Source organism: Poecilia formosa, unplaced genomic scaffold (assembly GCF_000485575.1).
Source record: "Poecilia formosa unplaced genomic scaffold, Poecilia_formosa-5.1.2 Scaffold7, whole genome shotgun sequence".
NCBI lineage: Eukaryota > Metazoa > Chordata > Actinopteri > Cyprinodontiformes > Poeciliidae > Poecilia > Poecilia formosa.
Window position 1 is genome coordinate 4166580 of NW_006799946.1, and position 25735 is coordinate 4192314.

The 25735-nt window shown below is 40.6% G+C and overlaps 1 protein-coding gene across 1 annotated transcript in view; it reads right to left on the reverse strand.

Annotated features, from left to right (window-relative positions):
- thrab (thyroid hormone receptor alpha b) overlaps positions 1-25735 on the reverse strand; it is a 133345-nt gene that overhangs the window by 69329 nt on the left and 38281 nt on the right. Inside the window, exon 3 of the mRNA XM_007572243.2 lies at positions 7879-7950. The gene's annotated coding sequence lies outside the window, so the exon portion shown is untranslated. The remainder of the gene's footprint in view (positions 1-7878; positions 7951-25735) is intronic.

The following is a 25735-nucleotide window of genomic DNA, read 5'->3' on the forward strand; positions in this document are numbered from 1 at the left end:
TGTCACATGACTGACAAAACATGCTAACAGATCAATATCTGGGCAGCAGAGGGGATATTTCACAACAACACATCCTGAACGGCACCCACCACACCATCAGTTGTTGGCAAGCGCTGCTAATCCACCTCATTTGCTTTTGCGGCAGCTCTTTAAATCTCTGTCTGGCTGCAGGGTTAGAAAAAGTCATGCAGACACATCTGAGTCATCGATTGAAGAGAGGGTTTGAACTTTCTCCCTTTTTTCTCTCTCTTTTTCTTTTCCTCTGCTCTTTGGTTCTGCTCTGCATCCATAAAATCTCCTTTTCAACTCTCCAGGGATTCTGGGTCAAAGTTCATGTATGATTAGAGCTTTTGAGCTAATCAGCTTTTGCCAGTCGAAAGAAAAAACAAAACCACTTTAGTGCCACGGTTACACATCATAACAACGCAAGCGCCCGTGACTGAACCCCATCACTTCTGAACATTACATTGGCATTCAAAATGTGAGCTCCAATCACTTAGAATATACAAGGGAGAAAACTTTGCATTATAAACAGTCTGGTGTGCCATTAATATCACACTGACTTGCAGTGACTGCATATATTTGACACTTCTTGAGCAGTTGTTTTAGGGATGTTATTTCTCTTGATGTAGATGTGTGCAATCTACAAGTGAACAATCATTTTCTACAAAAATGTAACCATTTTCTGAAATTTGCTCAGACCGTTTCCCCGTCTTTCCCGTTTTGAAGAGCGGCTAGGGGGGGCTCCGTTTCACAACGTACCCCCGGGAGACGGGCAGTCGTGGACTACCAATTAAAACCTCCTCGACACTCTGCTGGAACTTTTTTTGAATGCCATTTTCACGTGGTAATAGACCAGATTGGAGACCTGAAAAGCCCCTCCAGGCTCCCAGCTGTTAGTTAAAGAAACCAGGCCCCAACTTATATGACCGTCCCCCTCCAGGACTCCAGGTTTTACCTCCCACTCTGTCCCTGCCTGCAGGGATAAAATGGACTTCATCTGCCCTGCAACTGCCTCCTTCAACATCCCTCTAATGACATTTATGACCTGATTGATGGGACAATGACCAGGCTGCTGCTTGTGTCCATGTGTGGCTGTTTGATCAGTAAAAGCCCACCCCGGCGCATGATGTTTTTCTCCCGCTTCGAAGGCCAAGGCCTGACGAAATACAGTAAGTGTGCAGGGGAGAGAAAAAAAAAAAAAACACAGACAGAAAACCCAAAAAGGAGGAAAATCACGAAGAGAAACAAGGAATTCTTTATGCTGTCTGCTCAAGCTGACATGTTTAAACACACGATGTTTATCCAGGATGAGGCAGTTGCTGTTTAGGGATAAAATATAGTGTTTACAATCCGACAGGCCTGATGTCGTGTGGGACTGCAAAGGCGCATATTCGAAGCAAAAATAATAACAGGGGCGCATTTGGAAAGAAGCAAAAAACACACACACATACACATACGCACGATACAAAACAGTCTTAGCAAGCAACAACATAACCAAGTGGCAGCAGAGTAGTTTCTGTTCGCTGAGCTGCATGAAACAGAGAAATGAGTCGCACGAATCATTGCATCCAATATCATTGAAATGAGATCGACTTTTAGAGAGGAAGAAAGGCTTGTTTATTCCACTTCATTACATAGGATGACTGCGATCAGAGTGAAATGTCTCCATTACTGGATGAGTGTATCAACAAGGATTCCTGCAGACTCATCCAGTGGAGGGTCGCACACAAACACACAACCATCAACCGAAATCTATGTCCTATTATAGTGACACATACAGGCCCGTTTTCTTTCTTTTTTTTCTTCCTTCACGAATGAACTGAAGATAAATGATCAAACTCAACGAGGATCTAGCAAACAACTTCCCACAGCTTGGTTGGGATCCTTGTGTTTTTCCACAGGGCTCCAACATTGTTGCTCGGTGACCTGTTTCTTAATTGACATAAACACACACACGCTAGAGTTTATTTTGAGGCAATCCCACACACACTGCTGCTCCAGTAAAAACCCACTGCATAACCAAACGTTTAGAATCTTGTGATTTAACTTGTGTGGTGAATCAGGTCCGGGGGCTCCTACACCTTTTTCCCTGCCTTGATTGCAGACTTTTTTCAGACGATGGTTAGTAATTGTCGATTCTTGGTGTAAACACAGAAGTTTTCTGCGAATTTGAAGCGTGTTTTTCTGTTGAGCTCCAGCTTTAAATATAAAACCATGGAGGGGAAAGGACGAATGACTCGTTTGATGGACTACAACAGCTTTTCAACCACATTTAAACAAGAGCAGATGTCCTGATGTGGACCCCTCTTCAACTTTCACTCACGGAGGCCTGCCGAATTTATAAGCGAACCTACCCTCATCCAGTACGCAACCTGCCAGGGCTCAAACACAACAGCTCATTAACGCTGAATGGGTCTGAAAACAGAAAGCAAAAAGAACCCACCTTCCAGAAAAAAAATAAATAAATAAAAAAAGGATCCAAAGAGCAGAGGCGCAGCTAGAAGGCCGACATCCTCAAGCCCAAATAAATGCCACAGGGCAGACGAATGAGTGTGGATTTCAACCAGCACACCATGAGGCCTTACTTGTGTGTGACAGCTGCAAATAGCCTCGTTGAGCAGGACTGAAGTGTAGTGGTTAGCTGAAGTCTTGGAGCTGTGCGCTTTTTCTGCTAATGTATTCGATCTCCCGGTTGGCCGAAAGTTGACAGAGTAAGAGGAGAGAGAGAGAGAGAGAGAGAAAAAAAAATACTGCTCACTTTAGTGACTGCAATGAAGCAGGCGGGCCACACAGAACAGACTCTGTCCGTGTCCAGAGCGCCTCTGTTTGTCAGGAAACCATTCCCCCCCCCAGAGCCACAAGCAAATAGCCCCCAAGCGCTGGGAGCTATTGATCAACAAGCTGTGGACAGGCTGGCAGCAGACGGGTAGTTAGCTCCGTTGATGATAATGCTCTGACGAGCAAAGCCACGTTCAGGATGATTGAACCGGAGTCCCTCAGTGTGTGGGTATCCCTCATCGACTGCTACGGCTGAAGAGGGAGTTCAAACGCAGCGGGAAGAGTGTAGGAATGTGGATGGCCTGAAGAAAATATGCCCGGCTTTGTTTCCTTCATGTTCCCAGTGTAGGTCATGTGAAGAAGTAAAAATAAGTAAAGAAACATTCTCTAAAAACCAAGGTTGTGCAATTAACCTGCAATTAACACTAATAGGCACTTTCTGAAATCATTTACAGGGAGTCCTAAGCTTATTCAGTTCAGCCTTTTGGACGAGATTCAAGACAATCTTCAGGAAATATGAGGAAAAGGTCCAGACTCCTTCTACTTAAATACTTATTACTGTCATGTCCTATATAATAATATTTAATTAAATCCTTCTTAGAATGGAAAACCAAGTATTTATCTTTATTAATGTTTTTTTTTTGTTTGTTTTAATTTAATTTCAAAGAGCCAGAACATCCAGTGACTTTAACTCAAAAGCAGGACACAACATAGCAAGCGCTTTCAAAGAAAGAGCCACACTTGCTTCTGACAATAGGTTAGAAAATGTCTAGATCAAATATGTGGCTCACACAGATTTCTGTCATCCTTCCTCTGGAAAAGCTGACCCATGATCTTAATCACAAATCAGACACATTTTCGACACTTTGGGGTCCTCTTGAGTCCTTTCTGCTTGGTCCCTAGGATTTTAGTATTTTACAGCTCTATTTTTTGTTTTATTTTTTCCTCTTCTCTCTTGATGGCTGTGAGGTGACATGGACTGGAGGAGAAGACTGACACCTTGTTTCTTGTTCATGTGGGGTATTTTGTTGTAGTTTTTTTTTGTTTGTTTTTGTTTTTTGTTAGTTTTGTGTGTGTGTGTGTGTGTGTGTGTGTGCGTGTGTGTGTGTGTGTGTGTGTGTGCGTGTGTGTGTGTGTGTGAGGTGGCACGGGTTTCTCTTTTGTTCTATGTGCTGTAATTAATCTAAAACTAATAAAAATAATTTAAAAAAAGAAAATATCTAGATCAAGAAAAATAATTGATACCACATAAATAAGGCAAACAAAACTTTTGTTTTTTTCCCCCCTCACGTCTCTGCTGAACAAAAGCATCCTGATCACCATATTTCAACATGTGGATGGTGTGTTCAAGGTTATGTGCAGCTTCAGTTCGATACAAGACGAGCGTTTCAAATGACTTCTCCATGTATTGACTCTACAATTATTTATACATAAATGTAAATCAGAGGGGACAAGTCACATCCTCGGGGTCAAACTTGTCGACGACAGCAGTCACTGACAGAAGACACCATTCTCCTTCACTGCCTGTGGGTATTTCACTAATCCAGTGCCAAGATTGGACACATGCCAAAGTGGTTTGGTAGAATGTGCAGCTGGATCCTGTTCATAAATAAAAATAAAATGAATTGCATGAAGTAGCAGTGGAGTCATCAACTCTCCTCCTTCACTTGGCATGAAAACAGCGTCTCTGACCAATAGTGGTCAGGATTTCTTTGAGTTTTCTTATAAAAAAAGGACAGTTGCACAATTGCATATACTGTATGATGACAAATAATCGCATATTTCTATTCTATTTTAAAATGCATGAAACACTGGCACATTTAAAGAGAACGATCTCCAGTAAGATATATGCTGCTCTTTCATCACTTGAGCGCCACTCTGCAGTGACATTACTCCGCCTAAAAGTAAACCAGTGGTTGCTGTGCAAAAACAAACAAAACCCTTCGAGTCACCTGATAAAATATTGGCAACTCGCATGGAGAGAAGGCTAGGCATTTTTCATTTAGAGGGGGGAAAAAAACAGGGTCTGTGAGAAGGTTGGGGGGCAAATGGGAGTTTACCTGTCAAGTATTTTTCCCAAAACAGATCCCACTGAGGCCACTAATGCGGTAATTGAAGCCAAATCCAGCCTTTGTGCATGTTTGTGGTCGAACGTGAGCCGCCATTACCGACTGTCCTGGATTAAAACAACAGAGCAGGTGCACCAAAGGGAAAAGGGCTCCAGAAATACACATTTTCTACTTTAATCCAGAGGTTTAAATTTAAATTTCCCCTTAAATTGATATTTAAGGGGAAATCTTTATTGCTTCTGTAGGAAAATTTGCAACTGCCGAATTTCTTTCACAAAGCTGGGTCAGACCAGTGGGACCTGGCTAACCACTGGTGGAAATAAAGAAGATAACAAGGCATTTTTTGTGTTTTAATCACTTATGAGTAATAATAATAAAAAAAACAGCCAAAAACAACTTTTAAATAACTTTTAATAGCGCCAATAAAGCCTGGAAGAAACTCTGAAGAAATTAAGAGAATTTTCCTTTTTTTTTTTTACAGAGCCAACAACACATCAAAACTCCAAAATTTGTTTAACTATTTGGATCTGTGGATTAAAATCTCTATAATTAACATAAAATACCATCTTTCAAGTCAGTGCAGTTTTGGTGCATAGCAGTATATATCTTTACAGATGGCACTTCTTCATATTAAAAGCAGTGTATAATTATGAAGTAAAGGACAATGCTTTTTTTCTTCTACACTCTTTACAAAAACAGATACTGAAATATACATATTTGCAAATCAGTGATTGGAAATCTAATCATTCTTTTACATTCAAATCACAGTGGGGGAGTGTCTGTGAATGTTAGTTTTCAAATCCTGCCAAAGATCCTGAATTGGACTTTTGTCTGGACTTTGGCTAGGCTCTTCTAACACATCAGTAACCTTTGATCTAAACCAGTCCACGGTAGCTCTGGCTGTACGTGTAGGGTTGTTGTCCTGCCCAGTATGTTCTTTCACATGTTTGCCATGTTTCCTTTGTCACTCTTGAACTTTTCATGACTTTCTGTCAGCAACTGACAGACCACAGAAATGCACGCTGCAGTTTTCAGACTAGTTGTAAAAGCTTTTGAAAACAGTGCGTTTTTACTTCCACTTCACATTAACGCACGACTTTGCACTTCAAGGATTTAAGTTGCAATGTGAGAAAATGTAAGGAGGTTCAAGGAGAGTGAAGACTGGATACATACAGTGAAGTTTGGCTGAATCACAGCTTCTGTAAACGTTGTCTGGTTGCGACTGCTTATTAAACGGTTATAAATGAGATCTGGCTTGTAGCAACGAGAAACTCTTCTCTAAATCTGAAAACGGCTTTACATGTCCTTACTCGCTTTCCGAAAGTCGTTGAAGACAGGTGGAAAGTGTACGAGAGTGGCAGATGTGCTTAAATAAAAAATATGCCGTACGTTTAGCTAAAACTGAACGGAGCACTGGAGGGTTTTGGCCAGAAGCACAACAAACCCAGATGTTACTGCTTCTTTTGGTTTGAAAATAAATGATTTTCAATAAGCGGCACTTTGTTCCAACGGCGGCCGCTTACGGGCACATCATACATCATATTGTTTTTCCAATTTCTCTCTTGCTTTGGACATAATCAACCTGCGTGCAGCAGCGCGCGCCACAAAATACCTGCGCGGTCTGTGTGAGCATGGACGGCTGCAGCTTCATCAGAAGGGGGGCTTGTAGCATGAGGTGAGATTTATGAGGTGTTGCACCGGCCTGCTTTTAGCCCAGTGATGTGAGACTGATCCCACCTCCTCGCCCGACACCCCCCGTCCCCCACTGACAGACACACAGGCACTTACAGACACACGTTCGCACGGTCCAACACTCAGCTAAACAATACGCGCGCGGCACCCAAGCGTCCGCGTGCGCACGTCGACCCCTAACACAAACGTGAAGACCACATGTCGGCGGCGTTCAAACTTCCTGGGGCCAAAACATGCCTTCCTAAAATGTCCCGTTAACCTTGTTCCATCACAACAAGAAACATTTTCCTACTAAATCTCGCCTCCCTCTGAGGGTTTCTGGCTAATGTGCGTAGAGATACTGTACAGAGGGGGCAGCTGTGATGGAAAGGACCCGTCTGAGGGTCCTTTAAAAAGGTCACTGCTTCGATGAGAGATGGGAAAACATTTTCCAGCTTCTACAAACATCAGTCTGAGCAAGATTTGTTTTGTTTTTTTGTTTTTTTTTATCTGTCCCTCACTAAAGAAGATTATGTTCATGACAAGAAATGTTAAGTTGGAATTTATCTTGCAGTCCATGGCTTACAAGGGTATAAGAAAATGAACCATCAGCCGTGTTGTGAAAAAGTTTTTGCCCCTGTTTTAGATTTCTTTTTCCCCTCTTTTGTTCACACTTAAATGTTTTAGTGGAACATAACTCATGTGAAGCTCAAGTTCTTCAGCTTTAGCTCAAATTAACAGGTAGCTTGGTTGAAATGTGAACAGAACCAGGTGTTCTGCCAGACAGCCATCCAAAATACAATGGCTGACCGGTTTTGAACTTCAGAAAGCAGGCCTTTCAAAAAAAAAAAAAAAAAAAAAAAAACTTGCCAATTTAAATCAACTATCAATTGTGCAAGACGAAGTAGTCAAATATACAGCCAGACTTATGCCATAAGCTAGCTAAGGGATATGTAATCACATGCAGGTAGAGAGCAATGGTAGGTAAGGGGTGGATTTGAACCAGTGACTATTTTCTTTTTTCTGAAAATCTGAACTTTTTCAGAAGTTCTTGTTTTAATTATGACTCTTACATCCTTTTCCGGTAAATCAAACAGAAAGCAGATCTTTAAAATAAATCAGTGTAATACACCCACTTCCTTAGAGGGAACCGTATTCTTCTAATCAGAGCTAAAGCAAGAGCATACCGCTGTATGAGTGTGCTTCCTTTATAAAAAGATAACTGTCATTTAGAGTGATAATGAATAGCTATATGAACACCACAGCACCATCCCGAGGCTGCGCTGTGTGTGCATACACAATTAACATATGTTTATTGCTGCAAAACACATCTGAAGACAGGAAGAACAGAACCTACCAATCATACTGTACGTGCGTGCGGTTAGCGATTCCCACGCCCCTCCGGCGTGTCGTCCACCTCGTTTCTGTCCTGGAAGAGATAAAACGAGGACAACTTAGGATTTGCGCAAAAGCTGAAGTGGAGTAGAAAACAATACAAAGGCCAGTAATGGTACCCTGATCCTTCAACAATTTTCTTTCCTGAATTTTTTATTTTTTTTTTTTGCTTTCCTTCTTTTCTCTCCATATGCTCACCTTGTGCCGATCGGCTTCAAAACATTTCTCTCATCCATATTTTTCAATCATAATTTATCCCTTCCCTTCTCTTTCTACCCATCTTTTTTTCTTCACTTTCTTTTTTCTTATCTTTAACTCAGGAATCTTTTCACACCGCAGACAGATTGAGCTGAGGAAGTCACGTTTGTAGCCGATGGAGAAACATCTTCCTATGCGGCCAATGCGACTGGCTAAAAGTCAATCAAAAATAAAATGGTAGATTACCACAGTGTTCAGGTTGTAAGTGCGTAGTTAGACCTTTTAAGTCTTTGTTGATCAACGTTGTGGGAAAAAGTTCAAATTCTATATTCTATCCTATCATTTCTTGCCAACGACGTGGAAATCTAACTTTCATGCGATATTTATATGGTTATCCTAGACCAAATAATGGTTACTTTAGCATTTCTTGCTTGTATTCCGATGAGATACAACTTTGTATTTACGTCATGTCATACCACTTGCAGCTTTCCGACTTTGCTTTTAAAAGAGTGTGATGGATGGCACTCTTCATTTCCAGAACATAGAGTTTTTCCAGACTATTATATGTTTCCAAACAGCCGAATTTGTTTTTTGTTTTTTTCCCTAAACGACGAAGCAAGGCAATTTTATTTGTAGTGAACATTTTTAGCAGCAGGGTGACTTAAAGTGCTTTTACATGATTAAAATAAAAATGAAACAACGTTACAGTAAAGCAGTGTTTCCCCAACCCTGTTCCTCAAGGCACACTGCCCAGCATGTTTTAGATGTTTCCTTTGCTGTAACACACCCAAGTCAGACGACTGCAGTTCAGCAAAAGCCTGTTAATCAGCCATCTATTGAAATGACGTGTGCTGAAACAGGGAAATGCCCAAAATATTCAGGGCAGAGTGCCTGGAGGACCAGGCACTGAAAAACACTGCAGTAAACGGAAATAATGACAGGTTGAGAAACAGACCACAATTTATGATGTTCCAATTGTTATCGTTATTAGTCAAAGACAGCTCTAAGCAAATGGGTTTTACCCTTGATGTACAGCGGCTGAGTGTTTCAGCATTTTTGCAGCTGTCTGGAAGTTTCTTCCAGATAAGACGAGCGTACAATTTGAACACTGCCTCTCCGTGTTTGGTTCTGATTCTGGGGATGAAAAGTAGACTAATGGACATTTTTAAGACAGCCATGTCAAGGCAATTTTTTAGTATTCATTAGGCACGATAACTTTAGTACTTCTAACGTCTGCTTTCACATACCGACGCTGATTGAAGCTGTAGGCAGCACCAGGTCAATCCACCCCTTCACCATTTCCTGCCCACGTATTGTAATCCTGACCCTTTCCACTTTTATTTCTGAGTCTGAAACACTGCAGTTCATACCTGCACACTTAACAATTGTGTATCCCCCTCTCTCTCTAGGTAACTAATACTGCAAACAACAGATAACATCATTCTTACGACAAGGGTAAAGAAAAAATATACATGTATGTTTAGCGGAGGCAAAACCAGCCCACTGAATTCCAAATGTGAAGGAATTTAACTGGTCCCTGTAGCACAGCATGTGTTTACTCTGAACCACAGGAAGCATCAAGCAAATCTGTCAGAAACCGAGAGAAAGGAAGTCACCGTGCATCACTGTTAGCTGTGCATTTAGATTAAAAATGCAATAAATAAATAAAAAATTGCAAAAATCGGCAGGGGAGCAAATATACACAACAGGCCTCTAGTTAGAGCCATCAAGTAAAGCACAAACGCTTTAGATTCAACATCCTGTCAACCAAATCATCAGCGCAGCTGATGCGTTTCATCACGGGTTCAACAACAAGGTCATTTGTCACACAAAGCAGCTGTTTTGTATACAATAGTGAAAAACGAGAACAAGAGTGAGAGGGGAAACACGAAAAATGAATCGTCACAAAATATGAGACAGAACTGTGAGAGTGAGAAAGAGGAAGGAAAGCATAGCGCCTGAATCTGAAAGTGCTTCACAATGGTAGAGGAAGAAGGAAGCTGTTCATGTCTTCATGATCCACTCAGACAGGAAATGCTTAAAGGAAGGGATGGGTTTCTCCCCGTGTGTGTGTGTATGTGTATTAAGGACTGAGTGTGTATGCAGTTTAGTTCAAGTCTGCAGAAATTACATTAAAAAACACACCACAATCTTCCAGCTTAATCAGAGATGGTGGTTTGCATAGTATGGAACGGGTATTGAACGTTTCCCGCACTTTATCATGTTGCAGCCACAAACTACAGTGTATTTTATTAGGATTTTGACTGATAGAGCAACACAAGGTAGAGGATAATTACGTTTCTGTTTAGACTTTTTCATCCGACACCTCTAAATTCAGTCAGTCGCCTTCAGAAGTTGCCTGGTTCATGATTCTACTGGCGTAGCATTTAATTTTGTTCTAAATTCAGCTGTTCTGTGAAGACCAAATGCATTTGATAGGGAACATTAGAAATCTAACAGTAACATGAAGGTTAAGGAACACTGCTGACAGGTCAGAAATGAAGTTGTGGAGAAGTTTAAAGCATGACCGGGAATCTAAACAGGATCATATGCCAAACATGTAAAAATGAAACTTCTCGGCCAACATGCAAAATATTAAGTGTGCAGAAAAACTAACATTGCATACAACCAAAAACAGACTACTTATACAGCAACATGACAACAAAGATGTGCTTTTTTTTGTTCAAATTTATCAAATGAACAAATCCAAAAAAAAAAAAAAAAAACATTAGTTATTGGCTTGTGTTTGTCTGGCCCCAATGGTTTTATCAGAGATTTTACTATCTGATTCACAGACCGCTGAAGAGGAAATGCAGATTTATTTTCAAACACACACATATTACATTCAAATCTACCAGAAGGTTTTCTCTTTTTTTTGGCCTGCAAAGCTGCAGATCAGTCTGAACATACAATCCGGCCAACATGCCACCACAATGAAGCATGGTGGTGGCAGTTGCATGACAATGTATGACACCCGATTGAAATTTCCCTCCTTTTGAACATTTTTAAAATGTCTCCTTTTCCTTCCACTTCACAACTGGGCACTATTTTGTACGGGTGCGTCACAAAATCCCAATAAAACACACTGATATTTATGGTTATGATCACATAAAGCATAGGAGCCTTAGCAAAGGGGGATCACTCTGTGGGCCAAGGTTAGCAATAAACCATTGCTGTACAGTAATTCAGAAAACTGGAAAAAAATAAATAAATAAAAAATCCATAACCTCCCCACACTAAATGCATTCTCGGAGATTTTTATTAGGAAAAAACAGCCAAGAGCTAAGGGCCAAAGAATTAATGTTTCTGAGGAAATGCCGGATGGGTGGATAATTCAATAGATGGAAGTGTGAGAAAGAGCCAGAGCCACTAAACACGACTAATTTGTCTAATTGATCAGGTTGAGGGTCACTGGATCAGTTTACTCAAAGGATTCCTGAGTCTGCAAGCGTAGTTGGCAGGCGGATGAACAGCGACGCAGCAAACAGGGATTTCTACAAGCTCGGATGAGCCAGCAGTTAGACAAGACAAGTGCATTAAAGAATATGGGTCAGATGTGCCACGGAGGCAGCAGATCAGCTCCATAAAATCAACACGACAGGACTGAACCATCACAACCCTGTGCTGGAAGTGCGTGACAGCAGTCAAATCCCACCTGTCTTCCCACAGTGTAAGGTGGCCAAAGATGATGGAGTGGAAAACAAACAAAAAAAATAATATATATATAGAAAAACGAGGGCAGAGCTGCTCCTTTAAGTCAAGTGGCTTGGGTGTCTTCACAAGAGGGCGAGTTTCAAAGAGAAGCCTCTGCCAAGCGCAGCCTTTTCAGCAGCATCCTGACCTGAATGGCTTCTTTTGTCTTCTGGAATTCCACTGGCAAAGTCTCTAATTAGCCGGAGAGCTCTTCCCATGTGTGGGCACGGGAGAAGAAAGAGCAAAGAAAGGGTACAAGGAGGGAGGCGGCTTGGTGTGAAGTAAACTGTGCAAACAATAAAGAAGCTGTCAGTATGATGCTCCCCTGCACAAGCCAAAGCTTATTATTTACTGATCTGAAAGGAGGGGAAGAGAAAAGGCCGAGAGGGAGAATGGGGGCTGAATCGTTGATTCCCTGAGCTGCAGTGGTGTAAATCTGACAGGTGGTTAACCAATGCTGGGTTGTCAAAAGCCCGATATGAATACCCAAGATGGTGCTCACTTTGACCCGACAGGGTGGGGCGAACCAACAAAGGGTTTCCTATATCTTAGCCTGTCAGCAGCTAAAGAATAACGTGATGTAACGTGATATATCCTGATCAGACTTGCTCTAAAGGGCACTTTACCGATTTCCTCACATAAAGTGTCTCTAAGCTACAGATGAAGATCATTAAAAAATGTTCTTGGTTAGAAATATTTAAGCTACCAAAAACTAACTCAGGGGCTTGCGGCATTGACCGTAGATGTTACGGAGTTAAAAACAGATACGTTTCAGAAAATTGTGAATCGGGCAAGGTTTTATCGCTCAAGTCATGGAAGACAGACTTAGTCCTTCTTAGTTCCTTTGGTTCTTTAAGAATTAACATTAATTAACTAACATTAAAAGGGACAACAAAATGTCCAAACATACTGAACAAAACAGAGTATACATAGTCATATTATAAATGGTTTTGTATAGTAGTAGAGCTGCACAATGCATGAAATCATCGACCAAACCTTGATGTTTGCAACACTGAAGTTGCAAAAGAAACAGTGTGTGGAAAAAACATAAATGGCAACCAATAATTTAGATAGCCAGCAGAATGGACTTTCACTTCCACTAATGCTGACTGGTGATAAAGAACTAACCGACTGAAATCCAAAACCATGTGGAAGGGGAAGAAGAAGCAGGTTTTGTACATCCAAGCACTGAAACATTGCCTGTAAAACTTTAAAATGCCTGCAGCAAAGGGAGACCAGTTGCATCATAATGCCAAAAGTATCGCTTGTCTGTTTTTATAGCATGAATGTGAGCAACATTCCACTCTTAATCCATAGCATTTAATGGGATGACTCAATCTTTACCTCTCTGACAGCTTCATATGCCCTGGGAAAGATTGTGGAGTGTGTCTTTGGGACTATTCTTCCTGAGGTGCATTTGTGAGATCAAACACTGATTTTGGATGATATTCTTTCTATTCTAATTCATCCTACAGATGTTGGCTTGGATAAACTGAAAATGTAATTGTTGTCTTCACTACAAATGTTTCATGGTGAAATGAAACGATGATTCTCCAAAAAACAGACCAAAATCACAGGCCTGTCTCTCAGCACGTCACTAAAAACCGACAAATACAGAAGAGTTCTTCAGATTACAGGACAAAGGTGTCTCTGGATAAAACTCAACTAAAAATAGTAAACAGATTTCCTTTATTATTAACAAGACAGACCACCAACTCCTGTTTTGCACAGCTGAAAATGGTAAAGTGCACCATAAGCGCATTTTTTTTTTCTGTAAGATAATTTCAGAAAAAGTAAAAACAAATCAGTGATAGATAAATCATTTATTCCTACAGTTTTACAACAAAATAACTGGAGATAAACCGGGTTCAATATCGTTTCAAAACAAACACACAATATCAGTGTCAAGTGGGCATTTCAAACAGTCTTTCAATGCTATAATTAGCAAATGAAGGCCTGCATTACTGTATATATAAAAAAAGCAATTCACAAAACTAGTAGATAGTATGCATATTCCATAATAGATAAAATTTTAAATGGGAACTGAGTGACTTTTTTGTAACACATTTAGCTTCCTGTTGGCATCTTCTGACATTTAACTCTCTGTTGTGGCAACCTGAGTGAATGTCCAAACTTTCATATCGGTGTTTCCCTAGTCATACTGGCTGACAATTTGAGCTCTCTCGGGAGGAACAACGTGTTGACAATCACATGTGCGAGGAGAAAAAGTCAAACTTCCTGTTAAAGCAACCGCAAGTACCACAAGTAAATAATATGGAGATGAGAGGTTATGCACAGGCCTGGTACTACGCAGCAAGGTTTGCAGAATATGGGTCTCATGTTCTTTGCAGGGCTTTCATCTGACTCAAACGCTTAATGCCAGAAAGTAGCTTCCTAACAGGGACGTTTAATTATCCAATAGCTCTAAATTATCTATACCAGCCTGAAATCACAGCAGAAATTTGAGACTGGGGCGTTGCGATAAAAGACTGAGTCTTGTGCTCACCGTGACTGATTGTTTGATGTTAATCTCCCCAACGCCTGCCCTCCGAGTCCCAACATCACCACATGCTTACACTTTCAAACTGAGCACCATAAAAGCTGCCCTGTAAGTACAGTTTATGGTGTTTAAGGTCTGGCTGTAAGCTCTAATTTAGGGAAATTATGGGATGTTATTTCAGAGGCTCTTAAGCAACTTAAAGACCTTTTGCCTTCCCCCTTTTTCCTTTTTCTTCCCCCCCACTGAAAAGCCTCCTTGATTTAGAAAAATCTCATAGCGTAGCTGATTCACCAGAGAAAAACTTATAGAAGCTCAAATGCTCTGTGCTCCTAGCGACGCGACTTTGATGGCTGTGAGCTGTTTTGAAGGCTTTGTGCTTCTTCCTCTTTCTCCAAGTGTCTGCGGAGAGGAAGAGTAAAAACACCGCTTGTGAGTGCTTAGGAAAGTCTAAAACAGAAGCAGAAAGATTCCTGCCTCTTCACAGGACACTCAACTGAAAACATCTTGAGGGTAAATTCTGACAGTGGGCCCCAAGTTCACCACTACAGCCCGTCTCTAGTGGCAAATGCAAAGCTTTGAACTGCAGCCTGGGATGGCCGAGGGGAATTCGGCTGCCTGTCAGAGCTATGAATGATGGCGGATGGAAAATATCAGATGCTGCTTCGCTGTCCTGCCTTTGGTGGGGAGGGAAGAACCCCTCACATGGCAGACTGAGTCATGCAAAACTAATCACTGCAAGTAATAAAGAGCTCCAGCTCTAGCAGTGCAAAGTGTTAACATAAAAACATGACATTACTCATACACGTCCTGCAGAGATACGGTGTCGTTTTTAAGAAAACTGGCAAACAGTGTTAAGAAAAACTGCCTTGCATAAATACTGCTCTGAGGAGAAAAGCCAAGGATCATCAACACAAATAAAAACAAAACAAGAACTTGGGCACAGACAATCATGGAAACTCTTGTGACTTTACACTTGTCCTACGGTCAGTGATGCCCTTTGAATAAAGGGGTAAACTGCAAAAGGTCGTCGCTACTTAAGTTGGAAAGTGGACTGAAAGGGAGAAGTGTGGGCAAAAATGTGCAAAAGCGCAGGATTGTTCGTGGAGGTGCAGGGAGGCGGACTCCAGCTGTAGTCAGAGCTTCCACAATCACAACACACAGACATGTACAGGACGTGGTCTGTCCCTTTCCCAAGTCATTCCTGAACCAGAGACTATGTCAGATGCATCTTAAGTGGGCTACGAAGAGAAAGTGCTAAACTGGTTGAAGTTGTTTGAGGTCCAGTGTGACATTTCCACAGTCAGTGGTAATTTGGGGAGTTATGCGTCATGGTGTTCACTGTGTTCTCCTGCGACGCAGATTTCATTTTACTCGGCACTGCTGCCCAATACGAATAGCTGCTTAAGCTAACGTGCTGTGACTGCAAACCTGACGAGCCTAAAACCCACAAAGAATCTATAGAAGATCATAAAGAGAAAGGAAGGGTAAAAGAGACACCAAAGTGGGCAGTCCAGACAGACTGAAGGCCTCTGTCTGCACTTCTTTTGCACCTGATTATCTCCAAGCGACACCACACTGATGCTGTAATTCGTGCAAAGAGGAGCAAGTAAAAGGGCAAGGACATTGGTCATCCCCTGACTAACCCCCTGTGTCCACAATGAGCAGCCCATTCATTTCTCCACTTACTGCCAATATCTTATTTCATTTTGGCAGAAGACCTATTGTCAGCAACCAAACAGCACAGAGACAAAACAGCATCAAGCTTGTACTCATTAAATATCAATATTTAATGTAATAACATTGATTCTCATAAAAGGTCCAGCAGTTGTTAATGTGATTGCCGCATTGCTCTGCTAGCCTGTACAGAGAGTGCAGATGAGCCGATTCAAAATTGGGTTGGGAAAAGATGTTGAGGGAGACTATAAAGCAACAATTAACCATGAAGAATAAATAGTGAATTCCATGATTTTAACAAGCAAATCTAATGAGAGCTCTTCAGTAAGCCGTAAATGTTCACAGCTGAAAACAATCCCTGAATGAATTCCAGATTAGACACATTTTATTCCCAAGCAACGGGATTATCGAAGTACAAAAAATATACACGTTTGATTCTGATACTGTGCAAAGGTTTTTTTTTTGTTTTGTTTTGTTTTTTTTCACCACAAACTGATCCTAAAAAAAATAACAACTTTAAATATATGGATATAAAATGTGCTATCACCTCAGTTAAAAAGCCATGTTTCATAAATGAGTTCAAGATCCGTCATTTATTTTCAAAGCTTAAGTTCTGTTTGAAGGGAGATTTAGTCATTTTATCTTCCCATTTAACATCATTACAGCAAATGGTTTTAAATAAAGCTTGACTCACTCGAATCCTTTAACTAAAACCATTCTTTGTAGTGAGGTGCCAAGTGCTTAAAAGGTATCAGGCAGAGGAAGTGTACAAAACAATCTACAGCATTTTTATACCACACAGCACAGAAAAGACAGTCAAAAATGAAAGCGACTGGTCTGCATTACTGATAATAAATCAATTGAGCTGAATAGAGGGTAGACCCAGTGACTCATGTGTCCTGATTGCCCCATTAGTGACCTTAATGACCCCATTAGTGTTTGTTCTGTGCCCGTTTTTTTTTTTTTTCCCCAACCATGTTCAAGAACTTAAGAAGCTTTTTAGAGGAGAGGTGAAACATCTTCAAGAAACAAGAGAAGAGGTCCAGCTGCCTTCTTCTTGAAGCACTTAGGACCGTCATTTCCTGAATGATTGAGAGTCTGCATGAGCGTACAAGATAGAAAACGGTTAGGGAGGCAGCCAAGAGCCTGGGAGGAACGCTAAAGGAGCTGTAGGTTGTATTCTGAGGAGTAGAGAGGTAAAATAGAAGCGGATTCTTCTAAACATCCCACTCGGGCCTGGCTAAAATTCCTTCAAACATTGTGGGAAGCATGTGTTGCGGTTAGAGCTGGCCACTGTATCAAATCACAATCATCTTTGCAATGTCAGTGTGTGCAATATTGTAAAGCCAAAGAGGTGCTTGGAAGCAACGTCTTAACTGTTAGGTACTCCTGCTCTGCATATCAATAATGTATCTAGCCATTTGGATGGAGTCCCACTTCCCTGAATGGCCACACCTGATGTATGTTTTAATGGCTCAGATGTTCAAACTCATCTAGGTACACCAAGTAAAGAAGAAAAAGCATGATGAAATTTCAGTCAAAAATAATCAATCCTGTAATTACAGCTTCCGTCAACAATATTGTTGCCAAATGAAACCTTTGGCAACAGCTCCGCAAGGTTAGTCTGGCATAAAGCAACACACCACATCACCGGAAGATGTGCTGGGCACAAAGTGATGAGCAGTTGTAAATACCAGACAGCTTAGAAACCAGATCCTCACAGTGTCTGTTAGGAAGCTGAACATGAAGAACACCAAGATGAAGAGACCTTCAGAATCAGATAGATTTGGGAAAGATAATAGCACAAATATTAACCAGTAAAGGATGTTGGATGCAGATGGACTCCTAAGAAAAAGTTGCTGCGTTAATGGTGGAACAGGTTTTGATTTTATTAATCATGGTCACACAAAAAAAAATAAAATAAAATAACTGACATTTTTATCTGGGGAATGAACATCTTTGTCTCCTGCACTCTGACCCTCAAAGACAGAAGCTACAGCAGGTGTCCTTCAGGCTTGCAGTGTGTCAGTATTTTTAAGGTTGTGGATGGGGTTGTATGGGGATGTCGGTGCGTTCACAGCATCAATTCAAGGTCGGTTGTTTGGTCTTCCTTGTGGGGCTGGGTTCACCACATGAGCAGTCATAAAACTCACAGTGCTCTGTAGGAGAAGGACTGATGAGAGATGAGGGGGACGGCAGGATGGAGAGATAGGATGGGAGAAACGGCAAAGAGTGGAGGACACAAGGCCTTGTTGACGGGAGCCCACACTATGCACGGTTCAAGGAGACAGGAGGAGGGGGCGGGTAATCCTTAGGTCATGACACACAAGGAGAAGACAATGATACGAGGCTTGTCAGAAGGAAAATTTACTGTTGGCCCAGCTGCAAATAGTGGAGCCTCTGTGCCCACCATACTATATTTGCATAGAGGATGGGTTGGATAAAGAGAAAGCAACAAGGAAGGCAAAAAAAAAAAAAAAAGAGCCAGAACATTCAAACTGTAGAAGTCCTCAAAAATATATACGGCTCTGATGAACCTGTAAGTGCATAGTTAATATCTCCTAGAACTACTCATGCTCTTACCAACGCAAAAGAAGCACATAAAAACTACTCACAAATGAGAATAAAATGTTTCTTAACGTAAAGTGAGATGTGACTGAGCTCAATAATCAGAGGAAGAACAAGCGCATGTGTTTATACCGCACCATTCATTCAAATGCAGCTTGAAGTGATTTGCATTTGAATCACAAACAATAAATGATTGAAACAGACAGAGAAAAAAAACACACTGATTCATTATTATCAGTGCAAGACTCATCAAAATTCCACGTCTGTCATGAGCCCAAAGCATAGGACTGATTCAGATTTTGAACACGTTAACAGATGTGCTAAAAATTCTTAGATATAGTCAAACTGTTTTTTTTTGTTGTTTGGTTGTTTTTTTTTTTTTAAAGAGAATCAAAATACATTGGACCTCTATGCATTCGTGGGTGATTGAGACCACAACGATCTGCAAATAGCTAAAGTTAGCAAATACTTGGGAGCCTCGTCTAAAAAAAAAAAAAACATTTTGACTGTTTATTTTAATGCTTAAAGCACCAAGCATTCCTTATATGTATTAATGTGCAGCTTCTGTAGCGCTACCACAGAAGCTGACGACCATGGTCTTTCTTATAGATGCTCTTGAGGGAACAGCCAATCAGCATCAAGAAAAGAAAAAAAAATGCCACTCCTAAATTGACTACTTTGCAAATTCCAGTCAGTAGTGTTTTAAATATGACTGTGCCGAGGAATTTTAGCTTCTCAAGCTCCATTTTCTTTAGAATTCTGATGAATAGGCAGTTTTTCCAGAAATAATTTTCAGTCTCCTCCCACAGAAAAATCTGTGAATACTGAAAAGACAGGGGTCCATTGTAACCTATTTATTTTGTTCCTTAAAGATATTTAGAACTATTTTGCCCTAACCCTACTTGACTTCAGAATAGGGGCCACAGAAATAACCAATATTTCTGCGCAGGGGTAACATTTGGAAGTGGGATCACCATCTGCATCTTGTACGGAAGACATATTTCACAGAATCTCGTAAGAAATACTGATGAGGAAGCAGAACAGTTGCCTGACAACAGCTGGATAAAAATCAGGGCTCAAATCAAACAGGAACAACCGTCCCGGAGGCCAAATGCGTTTAGTGTCCACTGTTAATCTAGGACCTATTCATTGCTACCTCGGGTAAGTGACATATGTGATTCAGTGGATTAGACCACCCCTTCTCCTTGAGCAGTGGAGGGGAAATCAAAAACCTCACATTAGGGAAGTAGCAAAAGGAATCTGAGACAGAAAATGAAGGAATATCAAAGAAACGGAAAGGGGAGCAGGAGCCAGGAGCCAAACACTGTTCCATAATTAAAGCAGGCAGTGCCTTTGTACAGCCATATCATTAACATAACCCAGAATGCTGCAGGAGCCAGCAAGCTCTTTACTTAGTGCCTTTGGAAAAGATACATGATGAGTGGGTGGGAGGCATGACTAGTCAGATGCAGCAAGATTTCACTACAGCATGGTCAGAAGATTCCTTCATGCATACGACCACACCTGGGGAAAGAAAGAACAGGCTGCACCTGGATTTAAGGACGGGGGAAGTTAACTGCTTTCTCTGGTAGCGTATAATTGATACATGGCTTTGACAGACAGAGATTTGACATTACTGCACTCATTGTTTTAGACATCCCATTGATCAGTTCTGTATTTCTGTTCTGCATCAGTTCTGACTTTTTTCTATTGTGTTGAAACAGCAGACAGAAGCAAAAGAGCCCGTGCAGGTTCATTTGTAAAATACAGAAAGATTAAAGCCAGAAGAAAGTGGAAGTTGGTTCCATTTTTGATAAAACGAGACGATCCATCTTGTCTGGTCAATACAGTATCAACAGGGGAATAAATACAATCTTTAAACAATACTTCTCAACAACATACTAACCAGAACAGCTCAAAATGTCCACATCCCCTGTGTTAGAGAAACAGCATATCCAACAACAGCTGCTTATCAACCTTGGAACGCTGAGGGAAAACTCTAGTGTCCATGCAAATACACTCAAAAGCCCAATTTCATGCATCTTTGTTTCCTCCGGATTTTTTTCTACTGTCCTTTCGTACATTTTGAATTCCAACCACACAAACAAGTGCAGTGGAGAGAGAAAATGCTCTTCAAGGCTACCCTCTTTCACGTTTCCTCACGCCACCGCGGCCTCTGCAAATACAATTACACTCAACAAACAGGAATGAGGAACACAACTAAGCATGTTGTTGAACTCAATGAACGCGCGAAGAGAATATACTGAAGGGTTACAAAAGGAAACATCTGAGTTAAAGTGAAATAAAAAATATTTTAAAAAGAAAAAGAATTGGACCCACTGTGGGTAAAAGCCAAGATAGCACATCCTTGCTAGTTCTATTAGTGTTTCTTTAAGCTTTCTGGTATCAGGCGGTGTTTTTGAGAATGGTGTGTCAGACATAACACTCTGTGTGTGTGCGTGCGCGTGTGTATGTGTGGATGGATGTATCTTCTGACTGGAAATATTATTAACCTTTGGAGTGGTCTAGCTACAGTCGTGACATGATACTGATAGAAAGTCTGGGGTGGGAGCTAAAGATTAGGGTGGTTGTGAGGGGGGCAAGGAGGCGTTCCTACCCAAAACACTTGGAATTCATCAAAGACAAATCACCAGTGGAATCATACAAAAGCTGGTCATCCACTATAACAAGAGTTTGCTGTAGTGCCACAACAATTTCTAAGAACCAAATGTAACTCAAGCAAATGCAAACTTTACTTATTAGTTTGACTCAAGTGTTTGGGAATATTTAGTTTTCCTCACCAGTCGTACAAAAAGAGAAAGACCAGAGAAAATACCTTGAAATGGTCAAGAGATGTGTTGATCTTTATAAGTCAGCGAATTGATGGCAATTAAACAACTCCTCACCAGAACCTGAGAAACAATGTTCAAACCACAGCTGGGACAAACAAGGCCAGAGCAGCAAAAATTGAGCCCAGTTCAAACAGAAATCTCTTGGTCTACATACAAAATATTGTGTGGTAAGAAATTTACACCAACATATCCTGACAAACGATCTCCACCATGACACATGGGAGAGAAAATGCCTTTCTTCAGCAGGACAGTTGTAGAAAAATACTTGTTCTAGGCAACAGAAGATCCAGCTCCAGGGCAAAGCGTTACCTTCTAGCAGGACAACAACCCAATGATCAGGCCTTGATCAAAGCTTATGTGCTAGAGTGGTCCAATCAAAGCACAGACTTAAGTACAATAGAGAATCCTAATCTTTGAAAAACTGACATTCACCAACACTCTTCATCCAATCAGACATAAAACCTCTCTTTTTCCCCCCCAAAGGAGAATGGGCAAGAATAGCCGTTTGTACAAACCCAGCAGAGAGACTCTTCACAACCAAGTATTTCTTTGCATAGACCTGTTACATAAAATCCTAATAAAATAATTGCTGGGTATTACATTACACTGATTTCCCACACCGCTTTGATTTGTTGGAAACAGTGAGAGCTCCTGTTAAGTCTCGTACCCTTTACGTGACCCAGTCAGCTTTAATAACTAATAAATATTCAGTTTGGCTCAGGTGTACATGACCCTGATTAGTCCTACCTCTGGAATGTTGCACAGGTGTTCAAGACTTGCCCCAGTCGACATCTTACGCAGCAGACCGTTCACATACCTCAGAGGATTTCTTCTACATCTTGAACACATCAACGTTATGTGAAGCAATCCACAGTGCAGACACACCCTCGCCCTCTGCTTGAATTTCGACTTAAGTTTTACCCTAAAGCATATGCAACGTATTGAGCATTATGTTCCAACTCATGACACTGCATGTGCATCAGCAGAGGGATCATTAATCCTCCCTTCTGTCTTTGTCAGACTCAGATCAGAGTTGAGCAGGATGAGGCCGTTTGTTCTCGCTGTTCAGGAATATATTGCTTGATTTGCCTCGACATAGTGAAGAAGTCACAAGGCAGAGCTGCCTGCAGATCAGATAGGGTTTCAGTACACATATTCTTTATGTTTACACTGGATTTCTTTTTTCTTTTGTTTTGCTTCCGAGTCAGACTGCGAGACAATCTAAAGAGAGATCAAAAGAATTCTATGATCTCACATAAAGTTAGGAGTTTGGCAGTACAGTCAATGCATTACTGTCCCCCAGAGTTTACGATGTTGAAGCTGCACCACATAAACAGCGAGACAAATCACGGGAGTTTGAGGGGGAGAGTTATCGAATTCAACTTAAATTAGGTTGCATCAATTCTAGCCAGTCCTACTTACTTAATTTATGTCTTTGAAAACAAACAGTCCTGTGGATGTTTGAAAACAACATGTATGACCCTATGTGTTCACAATATACTGTCAGGGTACATCACTTCCACTTTTCTTAATTCCACCCCTCAAAATTTTATCCAGGGTTTCCCCCAGTGTATTATAAGCCTGGCGGGCCACCAGACTTTACTTGTGCCACCACCAGGCTAAGCATTGCTTATATATTTATTTATTTATTTTAATGTTTGCATTTTTTAAGACTTTATAGTTTGTTCAGATATTAATCTTTGAGATAACTATCAAGTGATATTTTCAAATTTCCTGTTAACTTTAAACATTGTTAAACTCAAAAACACAATGGGCCCCTGCATGAATGACTGCCTTAGCGCCCAACCACCAGGCTTAGCAAGTTTTCTGGGGGAAACCTTGTCATCATAAGGTTAAGATGATTGAAATATGATATTTGTTAGAATCTTCCAGGTCTGCTTTCTAAGGATAAAAAAACAGACTTTGTTCCCCCAACCTAAGACATCCATGTTTCAAGCTGATAAGTTAAATAAAAATAAAAGTATTTAGCACTAATTGACAACAAATTGTTTTTAATTTAAAAATATTAAATTAAGGCCATGTCCTACACAATGGGGATGTGGAAATGATTGCTTGAAAGATGTCCGGCAGACAGTCATTGAGATCCTTCGCATGGCATGTCATAAAAGGCAGTTGCAACAGAAACTGGTTATTCAGACTGTATCCAAGTTGCTATTGAAAAGTTTGGTGGAAGGTAAATATTTTGGAAGTAGAAGCAAGCGTAACCAACAGGTACGGCTGCAACTTTGAAAAGTTTGTCAAGCAAAGTACAAAGTTTGAAAGATATTAACAAGACGTGGATTTGAAGTTTGAGTCAGTCTATCAAGAGACTTCACACGGATGCATCTACAACATGGGCCACAGCCATCATATTTATTGTGTTAAGCCACTAGAAACAATGTTGGAAGAATCTTACTGGGCCACTGAGAAAAGGGAAGTAGACTGTATTGCAGAACTAGGACATACTTTGTTATGACTACATTTAAATGGTCAAAATCGTTTTATCGAATTTTCTTTAAAAAAATAAACTGAATTGCCTGTAAACCATAATCATCTAAATGTACAAAAGCATTTTAAGTTACCAATATAATAAAATAATTTCAATATCTAAACTGAATTGCTGAAATAACTTCTCAATTATGTTGTTATTTATGTAAAGTGTTCCTGCATTTATTCTCAGTTTTTCTATCTAACCATTTATTTTATGTTTTTTACATCTCAATAATAAAGTCACGTTAAAATAAATGCAAAGGTTCCTCTGTTTCATGACTGAAAACAGAGATTCCTGGCGAAATATTAATTTTGAAGAGTAGAAATTACAATAAGGCAACACAGATTATAAACAGAACTAAATCAGAGAAGAGCGATAAATACACATCCATTCATGTCCAATAAATGTACCCTCTCTGTTCTCACAGCTGCCGGAAACTCTGTTACACAATAGCAGAGGGAAAAGAGCTCAGGAGCTAAACGATCACAGCTGACCTGGACTATCTTTGAAATGGACACCAGTTCAAGCCAATTCAACCCAACCCCCCCTTTGGTCCTCCCAACTACCCAATCAGCTCACCAGATAAGCTCAATAACAGCTGAGTAGACTCTGGCCTGGGTACATATGGGTCTCTGAGAGGCAGCAGGAGGACTGTCGGTACTGGCAGTCCCGTCGTCTGACTCGTCGCTCAGACTCTCCAACTGAGTACATGTGCTGCTGTTGCTTTTTAAAAACCGGATCAACAACAAAGCCAGCTGCCACGGAATGTCAGTGTTGTAGGTACAGTGTGACTGCAGCGACCAGCAAACCACATCCTGCACGGACATGTAGCCACTACTGTATAACAGGTTTTTTTTTATTATTTTGTCTTTCCTTGGGGGTTTATGCAACACCTGCAGAAGTCACATTGCAGGAAAAACTATTTTTCAACTGTTCAAAGAAATGTATGATATTTCTTGGGAAACAGCCATAACTTATGGATGAAGGATCCTCTCCGATTTGATTTAAATGCTAACCGACTCAGTTCTCTGCTGTAGGTCTCAGTAGTGTCTCTAGATTTCATGGCCAATAAAGTTTGACCTTTGTTGTGGGCAAAAAAACAGAGCGCTATCAGAGTCACAGGGTGACTAGAGTGACCAGAAGAAGAAGAAGAAAAAAAAAAAGGCTTAAGGAGCTCCCCTTTTACAGCAAACCTGACGCCACAGAGGTCATGCATAATTGATGGCTCAACATATGAGCTCCCATGTTTTGGTTGGGTCAGGTGTCTCCAACAGAGAGCCAATCCGTGCCCAGTAGCTGTACTCGGGTGTTTTGCAGTCAGAAAAACTGGAGCCGTGACAGCTATATGATCTGTGATCAAACCTGCGATAAACAGGAAGCCCATTTTGTTACCTGCCACTATTTCCACATAAGATGCCTTATTGAGTGATGGAGTCCAACGTTTCCTGAAAAGATACAGATGACAGCAAAAGAAAATGTGTAGATTCATGACAGACAGTGACGCATTCTAAGCATTTACTAACATTTTAATGATTATGTCTTAGACCCTTTTAAAAACGATAAATTAATTAAAGTTTCTAAAAATCTTATGTCACAAATGTAATTTTGATTTAAATAACTTCCTCTGTCATCAATTTGCCGAAGCCGTATAGCAGCGGTCAAGAACCTTTAGCATTTTGGTCCTTGGCTCAACTAAATGATTTGTTTAAACCCATAAAGGCAACATGTTTTTTTTGGTTTTTTTTAATAAGATTATACAGATTTCTGATAAAAACATCAACAACAGGACACAACTGTGAGCTTTTTTATACATTTAATTTAGAGACGATTTGTTCTTAGGTAT